Source organism: Podarcis melisellensis (genome assembly GCF_964234715.1).
Source record: "Podarcis melisellensis genome assembly, chromosome: 1".
Lineage (NCBI taxonomy): Eukaryota > Metazoa > Chordata > Lepidosauria > Squamata > Lacertidae > Podarcis > Podarcis melisellensis.
The window spans coordinates 88,301,115-88,325,225 of NC_138528.1; the positions used below are offsets into that span (position 1 = coordinate 88,301,115).

The 24,111-nt window shown below is 41.6% G+C and overlaps 1 long non-coding RNA gene across 1 annotated transcript in view; it reads left to right on the top strand.

Moving 5' to 3' along the window:
• LOC309355379 overlaps window positions 1-23,729 on the top strand; it is a 56,430-nt gene extending 32,701 nt beyond the window's left edge. The window contains exons 2-3 of the long non-coding RNA XR_014162522.1: window positions 20,856-20,951; window positions 23,665-23,729. This is a non-coding gene — a long non-coding RNA (uncharacterized lncRNA). The remainder of the gene's footprint in view (window positions 1-20,855; window positions 20,952-23,664) is intronic.
• The last annotated feature ends 382 nt before the right edge of the window (window positions 23,730-24,111 follow it).

Sequence of the window (24,111 nt, forward strand, 5' to 3'; positions counted from 1 at the left end):
CCTTCTTGGTAGTGGTGCTTGCCCTGTGGAACAGGCTCTCAAGAGATGTCAAGGAAATAAGCAACTATCTTACTTTTAAAAGACATCTGAAGGCAGCCCTGTTTAGGGATGTTTTTAATGTTTAATTCTGTACTGTGTTTTTAATATTCAGTTGGGAGCTGTCCAGAGTGGCTGGGGAAACCCAGCCAGATGTGTGGGGTATTATTAATAAAAATAATTAATAATTGAAAAATGCTTTTCAAAGAAACCTGTAAATGAAAGACTTGAGAGGTCAAGTAGAGTCTAACAGGTCAAGTCCAGAAAGTAGGGCGGAGTAGCCAATGTTCTTCAGAAATGCATGCCTTGTTAGGGGTCACCCACACTTCTCTTTTGCCCCACACTTTCTAGGCATGGGTCCCAGCTTTCCAGTTCTGTGTCCGAGTGCTCTGCCCCCTGCCCTGCTTTTACCACTGCTTTCCCCAGGAAAACCCACTCTTTAATGCTGAATCAGAACAAGTGGCAATTTGGGTTTCTCATGAATTGCCATATGCTCTGATTCAGTGGTAAACATCAGGTTTTCACAGGAAAAGCTATGGGGCAAAAAAAGAAAGGTCTCAGACACTGAGCTTTAAAGCCTAGAATCACTACGCAAAAAGAAGTCTGGATGAGCCCTTCGTTTAGCCATCTCTGACTTGAAAGCTTCACTTGCATTGAACTGAAACAATAACACTTCCCATTATGGGAAAGAAATGTTTTTGGACACAGTGGGACACCCAGAGCAATGACAAAAAGGGAAATGCTCAGCTTCTGATAGCAGCAGATTACTGAAGACTGAGCAAGGCATTTCCCCAGAGTAGAAAAAGAAGAGATGCAAAAAGGAAAGAGAGAGCACAACCAGCCTTCCTTGCACATATTAAATGCCACTTTCATTTTATTTGAGTTGGAAACCTTTCAACCAGTACAGCTTCTCTGAGAAGAAAATGGCCACTAAGAGGCTCCAGAATTGTCATGTCATTTAAAAGCTGATGGTTGCACCCAACCTCTAGTGGCAGAAAAACTCCTCAAGATTCCCATAATATATCCCATGTTCTTGTCAAAAACATCTGTTTTCTAACCATTTCAAAGACAAAGGGAAATCCTCAGCTTTCTGCATCCCTGTGTCTTATGGGAAACTGGCTGATGAAACATAAGATGACCCACAACACTGGAATTTCCCTTCACAATTAGCCTGTACTCCTTGCCAATGACTAGTATGCACACATGTAAGCTGAAGTTATGCTGGATAAAGAAACTGATGCATTTCAAAATGGGGAAGGTCACTGCTTATGCTATGTATTTCCCCTTTGTAGATAGGTTTTGCAAGTTTCTGTATTGCTGCATGGAAGCTGCACAATCCATTGGACCAGATTTAACAGTGGGGAGAAAGAAATAGGTCCAATTTCTACGGGGAGCAAAAGCTTTCTCAACCACCTTGCTTGTTTTCATTATTTTGTCATTCCTATGTCTTAGGTATGCCTAAAAAAATTGACCCATTTAAATCTCATTAAATATTAGGAAGAACTTTCTGATGGTAAGATCTATTTGACGGTGGAACAGACTCCCTTGGAAGGTGGTGGATTATCCACTGCAAACATTTGCTACCCTAATCATGCAGGGCAATGAAGATGGTGATGAGGTCAGCAAAGCTAGGGCTCATCCCCATTTTGCCTTGTGTGATTCCAATTGCATGGGAGATTAGAATGGTTTAATAAGGATAGTGATGTCTTAGCAATCTGTCACCCTACCGCATATATATTTATTTCTAGACTTTGTTCTTGTCATTGTGAAAGTGCAATTTGCTGCAATTCTCAGTTTGTGGTTCTTCTTATATGCTACCAATGAGCATAGAGTGAATCAGATCACAAAAAGGAACCTCAATATATCATCTGATTGTTGCATCCGGAACCTTTTTGATATGCTGTGCAATCTTATCCATGTCCACCCAAAGCTTCAGTAGTAATCCACATGGAATTTAATAGGACTTGCTCCCAGTTAAGTGGGTGTATAGGATTGCAGCCAGAACCAGTGTTTGCATTGGACTGGGTATAGGATTGCAGCCTAAAGAGTATGAGATTGCAGCTACAAAGAAGGCAGTGTTGTGCCCTGGCAAAATCAGCGTGCAAAAAAATAATCTTGATGCAATCATGTAATCACACTGAAATTCTTTTTTTTCCTGCTGTGGTTTAATCAATGCTCCTCTGTGCTGGTGCACAGTGATAACCCATAAGGGGAAAGATAGGAGTGAGGGAGACACAGGGACTAAAAACTACAGCAAAGTGCAACTGGCAATTCTGAAATTAATTTTTAAAATTCTCCCAAGACAGGCAGACTGAATACATGGAACAATAATGGAATAGGGTGGGTGGGTGCTCATCCTTAATACGTTGCCAGCTTGAAACCGCTTCTATTTCTAGAAGCAAGAAAAGCGGGGTTTCATTCACACCTGACTTTCTGTCCCCCCGCTGATTGCTGGAAATCATTTTTTTCTTTCTTTCACACATACAGCTCTCTCTCTCTCTCTCGCTCTCTCTCTCTCTCTCTCTCTCGGGTGGTGGGGGGCAGGCGGAATTGCCACTCAAGCATCAGAGGATAGTGAGCAGCTGTTCAGAGAAGCCAATGAAATTGGCCGTGTTGTTAAAGGAGCAAAGCAAACAGGCAGAAATATTTCTTGTAGGGAAAGTTTGCTTTCAGAGCCCCTGCTAGCACTGTAAGGCATCAGACTTCTTGAAACTGGGAGCAAGCCCCAAATGCTAATGTCTTGCTGGTGAGCAGTCTACTTTCTGCCACGATGCAAGGTCACTTTTCCAGAGAGCCTGAGGATAGCATTGCATCTTAGCAGGGGTCCTATGATACAGAAGTCAAAGAGGGACCCATCTGAACCTATACTTATAGCATTATGGAGTCGGGTGGCTCCCACTTTGACTTCTTCTCTGAGCAACTCATCCGTCAGCACTGCCTCACTTGTTTTTCATGCCCCATCCCTCTGCCTGTCTGCCTGCCTCCCAGCTCAACCCCAGATTACCATCCTCATGAGGAATCTGAAACAGGGGAGCCTGTATCCTATCATGATAAGATAAGCGTAGCTTTCCTGGAAATGAGAGTGAATTTCCCAGTGGGTTGCAAAATGTGCATGTTGTTTCTAGAAACAATTGGTGCTGAATATATAGTTGACTGTTCTTTGCTGTGACATTGCAGGCACCCTAACATTTCATTCTTTCAAGGTTCTTGGTCTTCTGCATTTGATTCCTGAAGTTCTCTTCTCTTCTCTTCTTTGAATAAATCTGAATGTGACTTTGGTTACCTGAGCCCTGTGAAATGGACATCATGCTAATTCTATGTGTGCTGGTGATTTCTGCTGATTCACATTGATGGAGGGAAAGTCCTCTCCCTAGTGCTTCAGACTTGGGCCACATTCATATCATACATTTACTGTGCTATGATACCACTTTAAACAGTCATGGTTTCCCCAAAGAATTATGGGAGCTGTGCTGAGGGTTGTTTGGAGGCCCCCTATTCCCCCCCCCACAGAGGTACAATCCTCAGAGTTCCATGTGAAGAGGGATTGACTGTTAAATTCTCTCTGGGAATTGTAGCTCTTGGGGGCTATATCCCATCTTTATTTTCTAAGAGCTTCATGGACACTGAGGTCCAGCTCCGAGGGCCTTCTTACAGTTCCCTCACTGCAAGAAGCAAAGTTACAGGGAACCAGGCAGAGAGCTTTCTCAGTAGTGGCACCCTCCCATCAGATGCCAAAGAAATTAACCACTATCCAACTTTCAGAAGACATCTGAAGGCAGCCCTGTTTAGGGAAGCTTTTAATATCTGATGAATTATTGTATTTTAATGTTTTGTTGGAAGCCATCCAGAGTGGCTGGGGAAACCCAGCCAGATGGGTGGGGTATGTATGTATGTATGTGTGTGTAAATAAATAAATAAATGGTTTTCCCTTCCTCATTTTATCCTCACAACAACCCTGTAAGGTGAGTTAGGCTAAGAGACCGTGATTGGCCCAAGGTCACCCAATGAGCTCCATGACTGAGTGGGCATGTGAACCCTGGCCTCCTGGGTGCTAGCCCAACATTCTAGCCCCTGGACCACACTACTACCTACATCTTTGAAGTGGAAAGAGGAATTGCATTGCTGTGTTAGCGCCTGGAATCTCTTGGCACCGCAATGACCAATGTGCAGAATATCCTGGGATACCGCATGTGTATCCTCCAGTGCAGTGCTGCAATTCTACAGAGCTCATCTTGCATCACAGATTACAGTGGCTGTTTTCCCTCATGGCCTTTCCCAGAGCCCTTCAACCTCAAAGTGTCAGCTGAAGTGAGAACACACCTCCCGGCATTAATTGTTCTTCATTCCTAGCTATTTGCACATTATCGGTGAGGTGCAACATCAGCCTCCTCAGCCGCTTTTCTGAATTCCATGAACTCCTAAATGTCTGTGCTACACTTTCCCCTTTCCTGGGTTTTACAAGCAATGGCTTATTTGTCTTTTCCTTTAAAAACAACTACAGAGAAATATAGGACTGTGCCAGACAGGAACTATTATCAGACTCCTGTTCACATTTTGTGAGATAGTATGTTGAGTTTTTCCCTACAAATTACTTTTGAGTTCCGAGCCTCATTATTTCCTCAAGTTTTGCACACCTCATTGGCTTACCCATGATGCCATCCATTATGTCAAAGCTCTTTGATCACAATGTTCCCACAAATCACCCAGTGGTTCTATTTTGCCTAATTTGTCTATTAAATCAGATTTTGTCTATTAAATCACAGTAATGATATAGGCAGTATATCATGAGATTTAGCAAATAAACAAACAAGCATAAAATATATACATCCAAAGCTGCCTGTGGCATCTGACGTCCGATGCTGGATTAGCTCTGGTCCCTGAAGATTAGACTGTGTAACAAATATCTTTCAAAAATCCTTGATTTGTGATTATAAAATCTCTGCAGTTAAGGCTCTGTCAACACAGCCTTTTTCCCAACAGTCGTGGGAGCTGCTATGGCTCTGGAAAGAATTAATTAGCTGATTCACCGCTGTCTCTTTTCCTGACAGAATGTCCTTTAGCCAAAATTGAAACTAATAGAGTTTTTTTTAAAAAAAAAAAGAGAGAGAGAAAGAGGGAGGGGAAAAATATATTTACTCTTTGACCTATTTCACTTCTGTGTTAGACCCCATTAAGATATTATTAATTGATTTTATATTTACACAAGCAGCAGTCAGTGGGGCGAGACCGCACTGCATATATGATCCCCTGGCATCAGATTTTTCATAGCCCTCTTACAAGTTTGTGCAAAAAAGGCCAAGCACAGGTTAACCAGATCAGAATTCCAGAACTGAGGAAGCCACCATAAAGGACTGGATTTTACTCATACACACATCAGCATCATCCCTAGCTAACAGGACCAGTGAACAGGGATGATGGGAATTGTAGTCCCAAAACATCTGGAGGGCCAAGTTTGGGGATGCCTGTCCTAGTGTATAGAGGTCATGTGGGGGGGAGGGTAACCCAGTCCCCAACCACTTTACACCATACCCCAACACCAAAACCTAGAATTGCACCTGGAAACATATTGGTAACCAATGGAATTGGCTGAAAAATAGTATTACATATTCTACATTTCTGGTCCTCATTAGCATCTGTGTGGGCACATATTTCACCAATTGAAGGTCTTCATAGTCAGCTCCATGTAAAGCGCATTGCACTTGTCTGGCTTGGAAGAAGCTAGTGCTTGCATGTCTGAGGACAGGTCCTGATGCTTCTGATATACAAGCCTGAGCCGATAGGCACCCCCTGACCATTGCTGCCACCTTCAGGTAGCTGACATTGAAATTTAGCAAGATGCTTGCTCAGCCGCTCTGAAAGTATAACATAATGGTTCCCTGATGGTGTAGGGAAAGAGGGTTTGGAGACTGGATGGGAGACAGTCTATGTCTGATCCTATTGTTCATCCATAAATATGCCTCATCCCATGTCTACATTAGTCTGCATTTAAAAAAACAACAACCCACACAAATTTGCATTAAAGCACTCTGATTCAAATATATTCTTCTTTCAACATTAATATTTCTAAATGTCTCTTGTCTCAAAGTATGAATTTGAAAGCATGTTTTGTTATGTATTTTGAGCCAATAACTAAATAGGAACATTTGGGAAATGCAAAAGCTGATGGATAACTCAGTTCCAATCAGCATATTAATCCCAGGAGGGCACTTCATATCAGAATTCACAAAGATCGGATTTGTCAAGCATCCCCATTTGGGAAGTTGGATATGTTAGCAGCAATATATTATGCCACTTGTGACAGTGAGAAGTTAAATGAAGTCTTCTCAGGGCATTCAGAATCTTTACATAGCATTCTGATGCATTCTGAATCTCAGAAAGATGAATTTAGTTCCGGTGCTATGTGTGATTATTATCACAAGTAGTACCATCTTTCATGACTGTGGGATCAGGGCGAACCCTAACATTAGGCAGCATGAAGTGGCATCCACAAATGACAAATGCTGATGGGTAAGGAATAGCAGCAAGGATGTCCAAGGCAGAACAGACCTGTGTTTGCCACATGGTCTTCCCTATGCCTTCTGTGAGTCTGCTGCTTTCAGGTATGTTGGAAGTTGCTGTCTGGACACCAGAGTTGAAGTATGATTCACCTGCTTGTATGGTGAGCTTCTGCATGGCACATGTGGGGTGCCATCTTATCCTTTCTCTAAGGCAGCAAAATGTTTCGGTCAACCCTGTGTGTGGTTGTCTAAAATGTCCCCTTAAAAAGAAAAAAAAAATCAGTTCTTCAACTCTGCATGTGTTATGCTTAGGCTGGATGAAGTTTAATGAGAGGCTGCCTTGCTGCACAGCTCACTGCTTTTGAGACATTCCCATTTCAGTTTTTAAATTATTTTAACAGTTTCCTCATCTTGCTCCTTTTTGAATCTATGATCTGTGACTATCTAAACTATCTTACCAATTGTATAAAGTTATGTAGTGGAAAGGCCTAAAATGAGTTTCCCTCAAAACCTTAAAAAGCTCTTATAGCTGTTTCTTACGCCACTTAGCTTGGAAGAAGAAAAATCATCTATCAATAGAAAGGTCGCTTTCCCTAACCTTATTTTATAGTTTCCCCAACCCAAACTAAGGACTTGATTCTTTGAGTTTAGAGTGCCAAAGGCTAAGCAGTATTTGAATTTACAGGGCCAGCCCTACTATTGGATAGATGGTACAGCAGCAAATAACAGGAGGTGGACAATGGTGATGAAGTTTCATAGTATAAAGTTGTGCATGTTACAGAAGGATGTCATGATCAATGGTGTCAAAGGCTACTGAGAGATCCAGCAGGACCAGGAAACAGCTTTTACCTCAGTCTCTGGCCCACCAGAGATTATCAACCAGTGCAACCAAAGTGGTTTCAGCCCCATGATGAGGTCTGAATCACGACGGGAAGGGATCCAAGTGGTCCCCACCCTCCAGGAATGCCAGAAATTGTTCAGCGACCAACTGCTCAATCACCTTGCCCAAGAATTGAAGATTTGAGACTCTGGTGATAGTTGGCCATATTGTCCAGTTCCAAACATGTTGGTTTTTTTAAAGAAGCAGTTTAATAACCTTTACTTTAAGCAGGTCTGGGAAGGCTCCCTCAATGGGTAGGAGAAGAAGCCATTTTGCCCTGAGACAACAAAATGTCTTAGGTTGGCTTGTGAATTTATAAGTGATTCAGACAAAGCAATCCAACTTTGACCAGAGAGCAGTGAGGTGAAGGAGTGGATCAACCACCACATCCTATTTTCTGCTGCTAGTATTGGCCAGGGTGAAAAGTAGAGGGAATTAAACAAAAATTTTGCCACACAAGCTCCAGGTTGTCCATTTGGAATATTGTATCACCTCACCTCTTTTATCTCCCTCTCTCATAACATTATACAGTGGTACCTCAGGTTAAGAACTTAATTCATTCTGGAGGTCCGTTCTTAACCTCAAACTGTTCTTAACCTGAAGCACCACTTTAACTAATGGGGTCTCCCGCTGTGCGGCACAATTTCTGTTCTCATCCTGAAGCAAAGTTCTTAACCAGAGGTACTATTTCTGGGTAAGCGAAGTCTGTCATCTGAAGCGTCTGTAACCCGAGGTACCACTGTAACTCATGGACATCCAGTGTAGCTGAATGGTGGAAGATTGAGGGCAGATAAAAGAAAGTGCTTCATCATACAATGCACATTTAAAATATGGAACTCACTCCCACAGGAGGTAGCGATGACCAACTTTGATGGCTTTAGAAGATTATGGTTACATAAATTCATGGAGCATAAAGCTATCCCTTTCTACCAGCTCTGATGGCTATGTTCTACCTCCATGATCAGAGGCATTGTGACTCTGAATACCAAGTGCTGGGAACTGCAGGAGTGGAGAATGCTATTGTGCTCAAATCCTGGTTGTCAGTTTCCCACGGGCATCTGATTGGCCACTGTGACAACAGAATGCTGGACTAGATGAGCCATTGGCCTGAGCCATCAGGCTTTTCTTCTGTACTTAAGTTGTTTAGGTACCACAGTTGGGAATGTTGCCAGTAGTGCTTTACATGACAGCAGCAGCTGCCTTTACCATGGTGGAATTCCTCACAGGCTGAGGCCAATGGATAACCCCCTCCACAGCAGTATAAATCAGGGGATTAGGGTTGTGTTATTTCACTGCAATCCCATACAAACTTACCTAGGAGTAATTGTCATTGAATTCAGTGGTACTTTTCTCTGAGTAGACATGTGTGGGATTGCAGGACCAAATGATTTGCTAGCTTCTTTGATTGTATTGTCTAGCTCAACTACTCCAACATAATGCTGGAGATGTTTCTGTAAAATCTGAATTGCACTGATGTCAAAATCAAAGTTCCCTTAAATTACACTCAAATGTATGCTAAATACATTGGGTGAACTTCAGCCTTAGCTACCCATCTCAAAATTGGAAATCAATGTCCTCTCTCAGAGGAATTATTTGAAAATGAGTGAGAATGTTATTTGTCGAGCAATTTGTACCAGGAAAATCCTACATAAGTGTCACATGCTGTAATAATTCAATGGGACAAACTAAGTTAAAATCAGTTATCTAATACAAGATGTGGCTAATTTCAAGTTTATCTGGGGACTACACCATCTGAACAGGGAGCCCTGATGTATGGGGGCTTGCCATTATTAGTCAGTAACCTTTAAAAAATGCTTTTTGCACCTGTTCAGTGACATTATGCATCTATTCAATATGTTCTAGGTCTAAACCTGAGCATGGAAAACAGATGCTGCTAGAGCTGAACCCTGCTCAACCCTGGAGCACATTCATGTCCACATAGTACAATGAATGATTCCTAACAACTGTTCCACTTTAGAGACAAGAGTAATTCAGATTTCAAAAACACAGGAAGGAATTTGGGTGAGGGAAATTTCAGAAGCATCCCTCCCCAATAATTTGTGGGTTCTGTTTTGGAACATCCTTGTTCTGCTCTTATAGCTTACTAATATCATAACAATATTTTTGCTGATCTTGCCACTATTAATACCTCTAATGGACTGAAAAGATCTGTTTTCAGCAAATTTAGACAAAAGCATTCTATTCACTGCAGGAGAAATCATTGCTGAATATCTGAATAACAATGGCAAGCACATGCTATAGATGGCTTTCTTCAAACATTTAATTAGCAAGATTGGATTTGAACACTAAAGTCAATTGTTTGTCTTTTATTTGCCATAATCGTTGCAGACTATGTAATGTGAATAATGAGAGATCTTTATTGTTTTAGTGTAACAGCACTGTTCTCCTATGGAGAATATCAAAACATTTTCCATGGTGTAATTAAGGATGCCTGATAAAGACAGGAGCAAAAATATGGAAAGTGGATTGCATAAGACAATCCTGTTCAGTTTCAAGTTACATTCAGAGTCTGAGTACCCTGAAGGCAATGTTTCAGTGTATGCACTGGATCTTGATATGAGAAAGTTATTTGAGGTTATTTAATATGGAAGTGGTGGAAATATTGCTCAGGCACCACCTCCTGCTTCACACCTACTCATCACATTGCCTAATCAAGGATAGTGTTCTAGAATGGGCTATTTGCCCACATACCCAAAATGAAGACTCAAGAGACATTTTTACACCAATAAAGTGCTAACTGCAATGACAGCCTATGTGCTTCAAGGCCCAATTCAAGGGGCTGGTCCCTCAAAGTCCTTAATGTAGGGGTCAGCAAGGTTTACCTCACCTGGGCTGGTTCACTCCACTGGAGATCTGTCCATGGGCTGGATCACACATGCCCATCAGCGCGCACCCCCGCAATTTCTGGCGTCTGCGCAGGTGTGATTTCTGGTGTCTGCATTTGCACAGATGCGATTTCTGGCATCTGTGTCTGCACGGACACGATTTCCGGCGCCACAGAAGCAAGTCCCCGTGCCGTGCTGTGCCAGTTTAACACAGTGCGCCAGGACTCACCGAGTGGGAGGCTCAGTTCGGGGGCAGCTCATGGGCCAGTTAAACGACCCCTGTGGGCCGCTTGTGGCCCATGGGCCTTAGGTTGCTGACCCCTGCCTTAATGGTTTGTGGGTGCTTATGCCATATGACCCTGTAAGAGATTTACAGGCAGTAACAGAAGCCCTACTTGTATGTCCATTTGAAAGAGAGGTTAAACTAGTGGTGATGGGGATTGCCTCTTCCCCATTGGTGCAGCTCTGCTAAAAGCAACACCTGTGGAATTCTGTCTGTTGTGTAACTGCTAAAAGGCACAGAGCTTCTCCCAGGAAAAAATGGTAGAGAGAGAGAGACAAATACTATTTTATTAGGATGAGGCCCTATCTCTTAAGCAGAGGAATCTTAATTTTATCACAAATATAGCCTGCCAAATCTAATTCTCTCACTTATCAGAAATCATTTCCCCCACAAAGAGACTACACCACAATATTAACATCCTAAATGTATGGCCCATTCTAATCCTTGTTCTGCTGACCAAGCATGCAGAAATCTGTGTCCTCAAAAGTAATCTCTTCCTCCATACCTTGATATTAATCACAATGTTTGCAGATGAAACTGGAAAAGTGTAGCAGTTCCTATTTACTTGTCTCACCCTCGTTCAGTACAGTCTGGATACAGGCCATCGCCAATCTGAAAATAGCCCAGTTTACAGTCAGCAATTTGACTTCAAGCAGATCAATTTATCCTCCTCCACCATCCTGTCTAAATTTCAGGGTTTCTTTCCGACGAATATTAAGAGGAGTGAAGCATGCATTGTGCTAAAAAAAGGGAAGACTCTTCTCACAGGAAGAACCTGTCAGGCTCAAGCAGGAAAAGATTCCCTCTTGGGATTTCTCTACTAGCAAGTTTAACCCAAGAGAAAAAGCACACAGATTGTGAATATTTAAGTGTTGCTAGTCATGTAACTAAGATCTTTGGGATGTATGCATAGTATCATTAATACTGATAAGCCAATGTGCTGGGATGGGAGTGGGGATTTGATTTAGTTCATATTCAAAGGTGAACCTCCCTGATTCAAAGTTTCCAAAATAATATGAGAATAAATACAGTACTCTTACAAAGTCGCACATCCAAATTTTTAAGTGAAGTATTACAGCCGTGTAACATATACAAAAATGCACAAATACTTATTTTACTGAAAATAAAATGCAAAATGCATTATTATTAGGTTAAATTATGAATATCAGGCATAAAACATGTGATTAGTAGGAGAAATTCTCACTATAAGTTTGATAAAATTCTATGAGGATTTTTTAAAGTAAAGTTTTAAAATCATGAAATGAAGCAGAAATGTAGAGAACTGTATTTAAGACTGGATAGGGGAATGACAATCTGAGAGAAACTGAAATTGACACATTTGTCCATCCTTACCTGCACATCCTTTTCTGCACATGTCTTCATGCCAAAAACAGAGACATTCTGAGTGTGCAGGGCTGCTTGATCACATTGGAAGATGCATAAATCCCACACCATGTTTCAGCTTCTTTTCTCAAGTTCTACTTCCAGCTTTATGCTAAAGTGCCAGAATGTGAGGGGTGACACATTCCCCGAAGAATTAAAAAAGAATTCCATTCTGAAAAGACAATCATGCTTCAAAGGACATTTTAAAAAATACTGATATGCAAGGAATGATTTGTGTGAGATCATTTTCAGCTGAGGTCATGTGTAGTCAAGAAATGTCAAGTGTATGACACAAGCCAAGCAAAAAAAAAAGGTCACATGCCTGGCAGCTATTATGATTATTCATGATGGAATTACTTTTCTTTGAACTCCTCATTTTTGTATTTTGAAGTAAAGAAATGGTAAATTCCCACAAGACTCACATCTCAGCAGCAATTAGAAAATTTCATCAAGCTCCTTTTCCTCTCTCAGACTCTCAGATCATTCTCAGGTAGGTATCATCATGTTTGCATTTGTATGTCTGCAAGATTTTAATGTTTTTAATTTAGTGGCACAATCTCATGAATTCCTGCAGAGGTACTGCTAATACCCTCGTTCAAATTAGTCAGATTCCTAAACCAAGTTCAAGAGGGTGGTAATCATTCTGTCATGTTCAACAAGACTTTAATTGAGATACAAGCTTGAGATACAAGCAATGAATGAAGGTGGACTCTTTTTCTCAGGCCACATCACCAGCAGATGCCACCTCGTGATCTCAGGCCTGACCATATATTTATAATATGTCCCCATATGAATGGCCCTCTTTGTCCCTTCCAACTCTACAATTCTATGATTCTGTGATTCTATGAATGTCTAGGCTATAAACCAGAAGATGGTACAGCTAACTTTCAGGCTTTCCCTGATGGTTGAAAGTTCTTTCACATTGTGTTGCTCAGTGTTCTTCAGCAGTACATAAAATGTATATATGCATGAATAAATAAATAAATTCCCATCAAGAATAGAAATTGAAGGCAGATTTTCCACTGTGTCAATCAATGCAACCCAACATCTAATTTTTAACACACACACACTCCTGATAATTGACCCTCTTCAAGCAATATTTAGCTTTGCTTTATTCAGATAGTTGCAAAGGCCTCCAATTCAGGCTGGAGGATTTAAACACTCCTATATTGATCCACTGCTTTGAATACCAGGCTGGTTAAAAACACTCATACAATAAAGTGTTCAGAGCCTATAAAGCTGGAGAGGGAGGGAGAGGGAGAAGGAAGAGTGAATTGAGCAACTGGACCAAGTTGCTCAGAAAAGAAAGCCGCGTGACAGAGGATCAATAGGAAATATTGTGGTAAAGATGCTGAAGGAAAAAGAAGGGTGGCGGAATTGCTGCAGAGGAAATGCTAAAGAGTGCACTAAGATGCCGCGGCTGAGACCTTGCGGTAAGGGAGGCCAATTAGTACAGGATGTGCCGCCTCAAAATGGTTGGCAAGCCTGCAGCCCTTCTTCTGCTTTAGCGCTCAGAGATAAGACAGACTGCACTATGTCTTTGGGGCAATTCCAAGAAAGAAGGTCCTGTCTCGCTACAGTTATTTCAGTGCATTGAATAAGAAAAGGTCCTGGAACAGGATTCATAAGAATGGCCCCCAGTGCAGTAGCACAATGCTGCATTTTAAATCAAATTGCCATATTTGCCTTCTACCTTCTTCTGAGAGAAAATACTGAATCTGCACACATTTACATTTGTTTTTAAGCTGCTTTACCTGGACCATCTTTCCCTAGCACTCTGCCACACCAGGAAGTACCATGGCAAATAGCATGGCAAATTACTACAGTCGGTTTTATGAGCGTTGTACAGAAAAGTTCTAGATAGTTCCAGGGCCCCTTGTATGAATGCACCATAGTGAGCTGAGTGGTGGAGGGCAAGAGCCAGGCTTGAGTGGACCCTTGACATAGTGCCGTCAATGTCCCCACCACCAACCAGTCCCTGTTTACATCCCTGCCAACACTGTCAATGGTGCCAATGGGTCTCCTGGTGACATGGGGTCAGGGATTGGTCCTAACAGTGCTGTAGCTATGAGTTACCCACTCCATTACATGAGGTTACCTAGAGGTGATGCAGTAATATGATCAGAGAAAAGCAGTTACATAGTTGCAGGCAGCCACCATAGTATATATCTCACATTGCAAAGCCCAATTGAATCGTGGAAGTTAAAGCAAAGTGGTTGCTTGGCTTCCCTCACGCTGCTGTGCTGTCACTACTTCAAGGTAAGTCTATTCAGGAGGAGCAGGTGACTTGTGGCTGCAGCAACAATTGCCTATACAGTGGTACCTGGGGTTACAGACGCTTCAGGTGGCAGACTCCGCTAATCTTCAGGATGAGAACAGAAATCGTGTGGAGGCGGCAGCAGCAGTGGGAGGCCCCATTAGCTAAAGTGGTACCTCAGGTAAAGAACAGTTTCAGGTTAAGAACGGACCTTTAGAACGAATTGAGTTCTTAACCCAAGGTACCACTGTATGCTGTTGGAAGGCCCTAGTGGTGCATGGCTGGTGGGAGCTGTCCAAAGTGCTGAATCTGGTGCCTGATGCAGTGTGCTAGTTTACCAAAATTTATCAGATGTTCATCCATGTAGCAGGTAAAGAGAGACATTGGTTGAGCAACACTTGCTTAGCTGTACCATACAAAGCCGGGTTTAAGGCAAAAATGGGTCAAGGTCTTTGATATGGTAGGGGTCTGGAAGGGTGTGTGACAACACACCACAAGAAAGTGTATTTATGCTTACAGGACTAAGGGCACCTATGGCATTGTAGTGATGACAAAGCAAAAGTAAGTGAAGTGGTTATGGGTATACAAAATGTCTTTTCTTCTTCTTTGTCTTAATAAAAATCATTTTAGAAAATGAATTCCAGGTACCAAGGTCAAGAATCAAAGAGAGGAAAAGATGGCAACAAGAACTAGGATGCTGACAAATTTTCACCAGTGTATTGTATTGTTTAACTAATTATTTTGTGCTTTTACCCTGTATTTTTATGTTGTGAACCACCCTGAGATCTTTGGATGAAGGGCGGCATATAAATTTAATATAGCAATAGCAACTACAACTACAACCTATCTCTATTCTCACCAAGTGAGCTTGAAAAAAGCCAGAGGAGAGTGATCTTCATAGAGACTGCTTATTCCCTTCCCACATATACTAGCTATGAAAATAATTCCCATGCTGCAATTAGGCTTTTAAAATAGCCTCCTCTTGGCTCTAACAGGAGGCTCTTCCCCCCCCCCCCAAGCCTAAACCTGTGAAGCAAAGTGCAGAGAAAAGCGAACACATTGTAGGTCAGATGAGAAGACCCCATGGACTACCGGTATATCTAGTTCACCATTCACTAGTTCCTCACCTCTGGCTTGATATGCTGTACATTTGTGTCTACTTCTAACACCATGTTTTGGACCATGGTTACTGAATTTAGGCTACCCACGGCTACTGATAGTTTATTAACTGGTTGTGTACAAGCCATGGCAGGGGCCTTAATGCATGCCAGGGTGTTGTTTTTGTCGTTTTTGGTCAATGGAATGGAGAAATGTTGGATGCTGAATTATAAGCTTGACTGAACTTATGGGTACCGCACAGATTTAATTAGCTGAATGCAACACAGTTTCTACATTATTAAGATGTGATCTGACCCAGGCAACGTGACTAATTAATTTATCTCAGAAAACTGGAAAATTCACCTTTACTTTCTCAAACATTAAAAAATATCTTTAACTCTTCTCCTCTGTGCCATCTTTAATAAGGTAAAAATAGTTCTCCTAGATTGTACCACTCCCTGAGGCCTTCTGAATACCATTTAAAAAAAAAAAACACAAACCACCCACCTACACATTTGACAGAGTAACTAGTTTTGCGGCTATATACCAGGGAAGACACATCAGTTAGCTTGTCCTAGTCACTACAGATTTACCTGAATACACTCAACTTAATTAAGAGTTCTCTGCTCCTGTGAAGAAGAAAGGAAAATCTATCTACAATCTCTGTTGAAAATTTGGCTTTAAAGGGTTTGGGGGAAATCATCATGTACTGGGGAGGTTTCTCATTTCTAATCTGGGTATAATGTTTATTTCAGTCTCAGCTACTGGTGTTGTTGGTATATCGTTTTTAAGCAAGTCTTTAAAATATTTTAAATTGTAAAGATTGTGTTTTATGCTGCTCACAACCCTGGACTCTCATAGAAGAAAGGCTGATGTGAAAATGAAAATAATGATAATAGCAGCAGCAGGAGCAGCAGCAACAACAGCGGAAAGATCCGTGGCTGGAAAAGGAATCTTAGCTTGGCCAGATAGCATAAACTTTAGTTTGGTCAGTCAGAGCTTGGAGAAAACTCTTAACAAATGCATTAGGCCTAAAGGCTAAGGTTGATACTTTAAAGAAGATACATGCATGTCTATCTTTGTACTTTCCCCCTTTATCTAAGACTGTTTACAAGTAATGTCACTTTTCAGTTGCCTTCAGACCAATCTACTTTGCTCTTCTCTGTGTTTTTTAAGACTTCCAGCTCCTGACCCCACTCCCACCCCACAATCAGATAAAAATAGCAACTACAAGATTGCACAGCTCTTCTAGGCCTGCTGAATATCTAAATACCACTTTCCCTTTGGTTATTAATGAAGTAAGTTCATACGTTGCTTCCCCCATTATCCCATGTAGACGATGTGCTCAGCTGCCAAGATTGCAAGGGATAATAGGCAGTGACAGGCAAGGGTAGGCAAAAACGGCCCATTTCGGCTGTCATTTTGTCGTACTTGAAAACCAATGAACATCGTGATAATATAGCTGTCCCTTAGACACATACCACTGAAATTGAGGGTAGTGTTTAGCCAAGCACCAGTCCATGTACTGGACTCTAGTCAGGCTGAAAATTTAGCCCATCTTGGGAAAAGAAGACCTCTTGGTATTTAGACATGCATGGCATTCCCCTCATGTATAAAATGTACTATCCTTTTAGGGCAGGCTTCCTCAACCTCGGCCCTCGGGATGTTTTGAGACTACAATTCCCAGCATCCCTGACCACTGGTCCTGCTAGCTAGGGATCATGGGAGTTGTAGGTCAAAAACATCTGGAGGGCCAAGGTTGAGGAAGCCTGTTTTAGGGCTTATTTCTTTCCTTCACCACTAGTCCCATTTCAATTTTACTTGCAGATGTTTATGATTCTTGGGCTTCACTTCCATATGTCCGTAAAAGCTGGAAGATGGAAGAATGTGTTGACCTGGAAATCTAACCAGTGCATGCTTGGCTTAGGGTGAGGATTGTCAAGTCAGTTTTGCATTTTCTTACGACTTGTATTCAACCACTGATGAATCTGAAAAGAAGGTGATATAGTAGGATGGTCCATCTTTTACAGAAAAAGGAAATGGGTTAATCTACTGAGTGTGCTTATTCCCGTGAGCATGTGAGTGTAATATCAGCCAAAGTTTAGACAGAAATATCCATGTTTTCTAAGCAGGCTATAGACAGCACAGCAGTCTTCAAACCCTCTCTCAAATATTCTGTTGCACACAGACAAACTGAATGGCTCAACAGGGACTGAAAGGTTTCTCGTCAATGGCGCATGATGTCAGTATTAACAGCATGCTCTAGGACATAGTCTAATTCATAATTTACTTGCACTCTTGATTGATATTCATGATGTCCAGTGGACATCTGGAAAATTAATCTGGTCTATCGAAATTAATTGGAAATTGGAACAGGCAAGTCCTATCCATCCTTACACAGAGCTACCCAAACCATTCAACAGTTACATTCATGGTAGGGAGGCATAATGTAGCATGCAGCACATCTTATCATTGGTGACATATCCAAAACAATAACTCAAAGGTTGGGTGCAGTTCTGCAATTCACCCTGTGAAGAACTCAGCCTCAATATTCATATTACTTTCTGAATACTTCCCTTATTTCAAATTCACCCTTACTCAGGGTGTAAATCAGTGTCACCATAATAGATTTTAGAAGATAGCTATACTATTCTGCACCAGAAGGGTTCTTCTCCTGTTATTTATCACTACATGGTTTCCAATCAGCTGACCTCCTCACAAACTATATAATAAATGCAAAGGAATATGGAGCCAGATGTTACACCAGAATATACATACATACTCAGATTGTAGTTAGATTTTAAACCAGATGTTTCCCAGTACCCATCAAATCATAAAGCATGGAAGAGAGAGTTAGGAAAGTGCTAGTTTTAACTTTTAAAGCCCTTTGTTGTTTGGGAATAGAGTCCCTAAAGCATGAGTGGGGAACCTTTTTGAACTACTGTACAGCTTCTATCATTCCTGACCATTGGCTAGTGCCAATTTGATGCCATTCCAATACCAAGGAAAGAACTTCTGCAATCTTTTTGTGTTGTTTTTTGAAAAGATGATGATGGTGATGATAACGATGATGATTATATTTATACTCCACCCACCTGGGTTGCCGGATATTTATGATATTTTAAGTTGTGAACTGCCTTTGTAATTTAAGTAAGTGCTGTATAACAGCAATATCAGCAATACATAAATACTTTTGTAAAAATAAATGAATGAATATCTTTAAAAACAACAACTCAGCAGGCATCTTAAGTATGTTTTCTGATTGGTGATTAACTTTAACTGATTTTTATCTGTACTGAATTGTTTTAATCTGACTGTACCTCATTCACACACCATGCTTTTATGTGGTATATAGATGGTTGAATAAATAATAAAAAAGCCAACTTGAAGAAAAGTTGTTGAGATTTATTTATTTATTTATTTATTTAGCAAAGTTGTTGAGCTGCCGACTGCAGTATTCCGGTTATGTCTGGGAAATTCCAGGCTTATGGCAACCCTACGCATTGTGAGCAATCCTAGCATGTTCCATGCTACTGTTCAGGACTTGGATGTGGCAGAACCCTCTTCTGGTACCCGGGTGGGGTTGGGTGTTCACTGCTATGGAAGCCCCTTCTGTGCCTATGAAAATTGTGGCGTCTCTTTCAAGTGGTGTTCTTGCCAGTCAAAAGCAACCAACACATGACCCTGAAATGGAGTACTATGTCAGTGGGGCAAAGGAAGGTCACCAAGGGACCTGCTGGCCCATTTCAAGGTCAGAGGCCCAATAAAGGCCCAGAGCTGGTTCAGTGCATTACGTGCTCTGGCCAGTGCAAGCCCAGGGCTTTGGAGTGTGTGTCTGGGTGTGGTGGTAGCTCCAATGCTCCATTCTGGTCCATTTCTTCCCAGCCAGAGATAGAATCGCTCTCTCATGGCATCAAGTCTGAAGCCTAAGCATTGAGTTCCTTTCATGATTCGGCTTATCATTTACATTATGTTAGCTTCCTTTACACATGATTTCTTGCCTCCAGAAAGAGAAAGTCGCACAGAGTGAAAGGAATTACTGCACATTGTGTAACTAAAGATTTGGAATTGCAACAATTTGAATGCTTTCAACTGGGGTTTAATTGAGGGGGGGGGAGTGGGGATGCAAATAATTCACTCACACTTAAGGGTTACGATTTTTCAGCATATGTTCATAATTTGTACAGCAAATTCACTGGGATTTATAGAAACACCCAACATCTGGAAATGCTAAGCTTTCCCCCCTTTTCCTTTTTTGCACCCATCCCTTGTTCAGAACTTCAAAAGAGCAATGTGGATGTTTCAAGCCTAATAATAAACACTGACAATTCTGATTTTGATAGTGACGGTTCTTTAATATTGCCGATGCCATTATTTGAGGCTGACTGAATTCATGGGACTGCTTGATTAATGGCATAGGCCAGCTGTATACAAAGTGACATATTTCAGCAATGTTTTAAAAGCTAAAAAAGAAAGAAAGCTAAAATAATTTTCAGAATTGTCCAAGCTCAGTTAAGGAGTCTTACAAAGAGAGATTCAAAGAGTGGTTTAAAAGGGGGGGATGCATAGCCCAAGAAAGTGTGTGTGTGTGTGTGTGTGAGAGAGAGAGAGAGAGAGAGAGAGAGAGAGAGAGAGAGAGAGAGAGAGACTTGCAGGTGGATGATGAGTTTACCCAAAGTTGTTAAATCATAATGATAAATATTTAAAATATTTTGGATAGAAGAGTGGGATGAGCATAGAGGGGTGGGACATATTAAAAATGAAACATCAGAATTGTGACCCATAGGAAAAGCTGTAGCTCAGCAGTAGAGCATATGCTTGGCATTCAAGTATCAGATTTAGCCACCAGCATCTTCAGGTTGGGCTTGAAGACCCCTACCTTAAATCATGGAGAGCTCCTGCCATTTGTGTAGTCCTAAGCTAGATGGACCAATGTCTTCAATCAACAGAAGGCAGCTTTCTATGTTCCTGATGCAGGTCTACAATGGAGGTGGTAGGTACCTAGGTAAATGAATGAGGGCCGACAGCTCAAGAGCCTATAAAGCAAGTCAATGAATAGGATGGGATAGGAGAGGCAAGAGCCCACAACTAGTCAGGATCAGGATATGGGGCAGGAGATTGCAAACAGGAAAGTGTTGTGTTCATGCCCTGCTTGTGAGCCTCCCCGAGAACAGACTGATAGACTGAATAGGTCTTTGGTCTGATTGAGCAGGGTGTAGCTTATATTAAATTTTGGCTGGCATTTACAGGCCTGCTCCTTCCTCCGCATAGGAGAAATTGAACATTATATTCAATGTTGCACCGAGTTTTGCACAAGGCAACTTTGAAGGGGAGCACAAGGTTAGGACGAATTCTTTGCCCTCTCCACAGTTCTTCCTCTGTCTTAGTGCAATGAAGACTTCAGGCATGTTCAGATGGGGACTCCATGATAGGGCTTGGGGAAACTGTGCCTTTTTGGTCTCCTTAATCAAAGAGCAGGACCAGTGCCAGGGATTGTTGGGAACCATCTGCAGCCCACACCCAAGCAGGGGACCTGTTGCAGCTATCTAGGTGCCTTCTCTCTTCCTTCTTGCAGTTTGTGCCTGTTTACTGGTCCTCTCTGATCATGCAACCTGTGCGAAGACAGGGAAGATGCCTCCACATCTGGACAGTTCTTCAGACTATAAGTACTGTAAGTAAATAAATTGCATTTATTTGTTATTCAATTTCTTTCAAGGTGACACACATGGTTCTTTCCCTCCCCAATTTATCCTCACAGGTTTGCAGGTAGATTAGGTTGAGAGACTGGTGCGCATTCTCTCTCCTCTCTCTTTCTTTCTCTCCAATGCAGTCTTCAAGAATGCTCAGAAGCCTTCATTACAGAGAGTGGGGAACAGCTTAGAAAATAACCCCCAGTCTCTTTGGTTGCTGTTTTACCTTCCCCTACTCAGCTTGGTAAGTTTGAGGAAATGTGAGAAAGTAGCTGAGAATGGAAATGGTCAAATTAGTGGAGTAGTGCTGAGCCATTATGAGCTAACCTGCAACTGAGAAGAAGAGCTCAGCTGATAAAGTCTCAGGGATTTCCGAACCATTTCCTATAATTATTGTCCATCATAAAGGAGGAGAGCGAAACTGCCAGTAATAGGATAACCATAACTCTGGAGTTAGGGCTTTCTCTCTCTTTTTTAAAAGTTATGATGGACCTCATTTCAAAGGTATACACTTCTCAAGAATCAATTATCTTTTTTCACTTTTCGTTTCTCGAACAGTAGAGGCAAAAAAGGCAACTGTTAAAAGAAGGGACTGATACAAAGACTTCATGAACACTATGCAGAGCTATCTTTATAACCTCTCACTCATTTTTTAATAACTGGTTTCCCCCCCATTCATGCTTTAACCAGGTGTCATGTTATGCTTTCATTGTTGTTGTTGTTGTTGTTGTTGTTGTTGTTGTTGTTGTTACTTTGGCTTAACTTGGCAGTTTGGAAAGCTCCTGTCTCACTTGTACAGGTGAATCCAAATTGGTTTGTAATGTTTAACTGAGAGATCCTAACAATGATAGGGAGATATTTTTCAAACCCAATTTATTCTACCATGTTGCTGAAAGGGGGGGAGGGAGAGAATGCAACAGTTGATGCTATATTGTGAAAATATTTCAGTGTCCATTAAAATGTGTCAGACTGGAAGAACAAAACTATGTGAGTTTCCTGTGGCATCTTACTGCATTACAGCTCTTCCCTGAGCTTAGCTTGATATATGTGGAATACTGGCTGGGCCCTTATTTCACTTTAGCTCGCCAGGTGTGCTATCAGCTCAGAGTTCATTATTCCTGTCTTGTGGACTCAGCAGGTTAGGAGCTTCTGCCCAAGCTTCCTCAGGACCAATTTGTTTTATTCAGCTGCAGTCTGGTTGGGTTTATGCATCGAACTTGTAAATGCTTCATATTTATTTGAAGAGGAAGCGATTACATTGTCTGCCCATGCTTCCTTCCCTTGCCAGCAATTGCCTATCATCACCATCATCACCCATGTATATCTCACTGAATGCCCATATAGGCTTCTAAGCAGTTTACAAGAATAAAACCAACACCACCACAGACATTATCATATTTAATGAAAATACATAATGAAACAATCCTATTAATCCCTGTTGTTCCCAGGGGCTGCCAAAGAAAGTGGTGATGCAGAGCTGCTACTTTTCCTGGTTGCCCCATGTAGCACCTAGTCCTGGCCTCCTCTCCAAACACCCGGATACACTTTAAGCAAGTGGCAAGAGCAAACACTGCAGGTGTGCAAAAATGTGCCTCATTCCCTGTGCCTGCTTTGGGATATTTATTTTATTTATGATTTATAACATATATGATTTGTGTGCCTCCATGCAATTACTATTTTGTGGGATTCAATAACATGCCTGAAATTTAGGTTTCTGCAATTGGTGGATTAAAGTATTGCTTGCTGGGAGGGAGAGAAGGACGGACAAGGGAGTGGGGAGGTCGAAATGGCGGAAACAGACTGGCAGGAGACCAAATCAGTTATGCTGGTGTATTTGTACCAGCTAACCTGCTAACCAGAGAGCCAGCTAACCAGAGAGATAGTGTGGTGTAGTGGTTAGGAGCTGTAGAATCGTAATCTGGTGAACTGGGTTCGCGTCTCCGCTCCTCCACATGCAGCTGCTGGGTGACCTTGGGCCAGTCACACTTGTCTGAAGTCTCTCAGCCCCACTCACCTCACAGAGTGTTTGTTGTGGGGGAGGAAGGGAAAGGAGAATGTTAGCCGCTTTGAGACTCCTGAAGGGGAGTGAAAGGCGGGATATCAAATCCAAACTCTTCTCTTCTTCTTCTAACCTTCCCACTGTCTCATTGCTTTCCATCCTTGTAAGCAACCACAACCCACCCACTGGCAAACTAATGTTGCAGCTCTGCGCTACCCATCAAATTGCCTGCGTGTGTGCGTGCGTGTGTGTGTGTGTGTTTTCCACAACAGAAACAGAATCCAGTCTTCAGGGTTTTGTTTTTCTCCCCTGAAAAGCAAGATGAATGTATGCATGTGAGAAATTGCACAAAGATGAAGAGATTCAGTAATGCTGAATAATAATAATAATTTATTATTTATACCCCGCCCATCTGGCTGGACTTCCCCAGCCACTCTGGGCGGCTTCCAACAAAATATTAAAATACAGTAATGCATCAAACATTAAAAGCTTCCCTAAACAGGGCTGCCTTCAGATGTCTTCTAAAAGAAGAAGATAAAACAAGAATGAAGATCTTTAATAATCAACCTTATCTACTACTTTAAAAAGTGATTCTTTCTCATAACCTCTTACCCTTATTTGCAGAGGCTGAAATGCTAGGAAGCAAAAGGAAGCTAAAGATCACTAAATACTTATTTTATTTTTTGCTTTTGCAGATTTAGCTTTGATGCAATAAAGCAGACGTATGTGGAAAAGGGCACAGCAGGCTGCCAATTTATAGGCAAGTATATATCAGCTGTAGCCGAGAGCATTATACATTTTGCTAACCTGTTTAGATTGTTTTGTGTCTGGCATATGATATGCGGTTCAGTTTTTGAAATTATATTTATGGTTGTATTGCAAAGACAAAGACTGCTTCCTTTACACAGTCAGACTGCTTAAAGCTTGCTGAAGTCAATGGATTTAAGCTGCCTAACTGCACAGGAAGACAGCCAAAGCTTTAAAGCCTGATCACTTCAACTGGCTGTAGTTACTTTAGCATTAATTGCTAGTAGCTGTGTGGATGTTTCAAAACAAGCATTGTGCTGCAAATTGGTGTGTTAAAACTCAGTGTGTATTAAAGCAATGATTAGCACTATACTGGTATCCTAGTAAAATCCCTT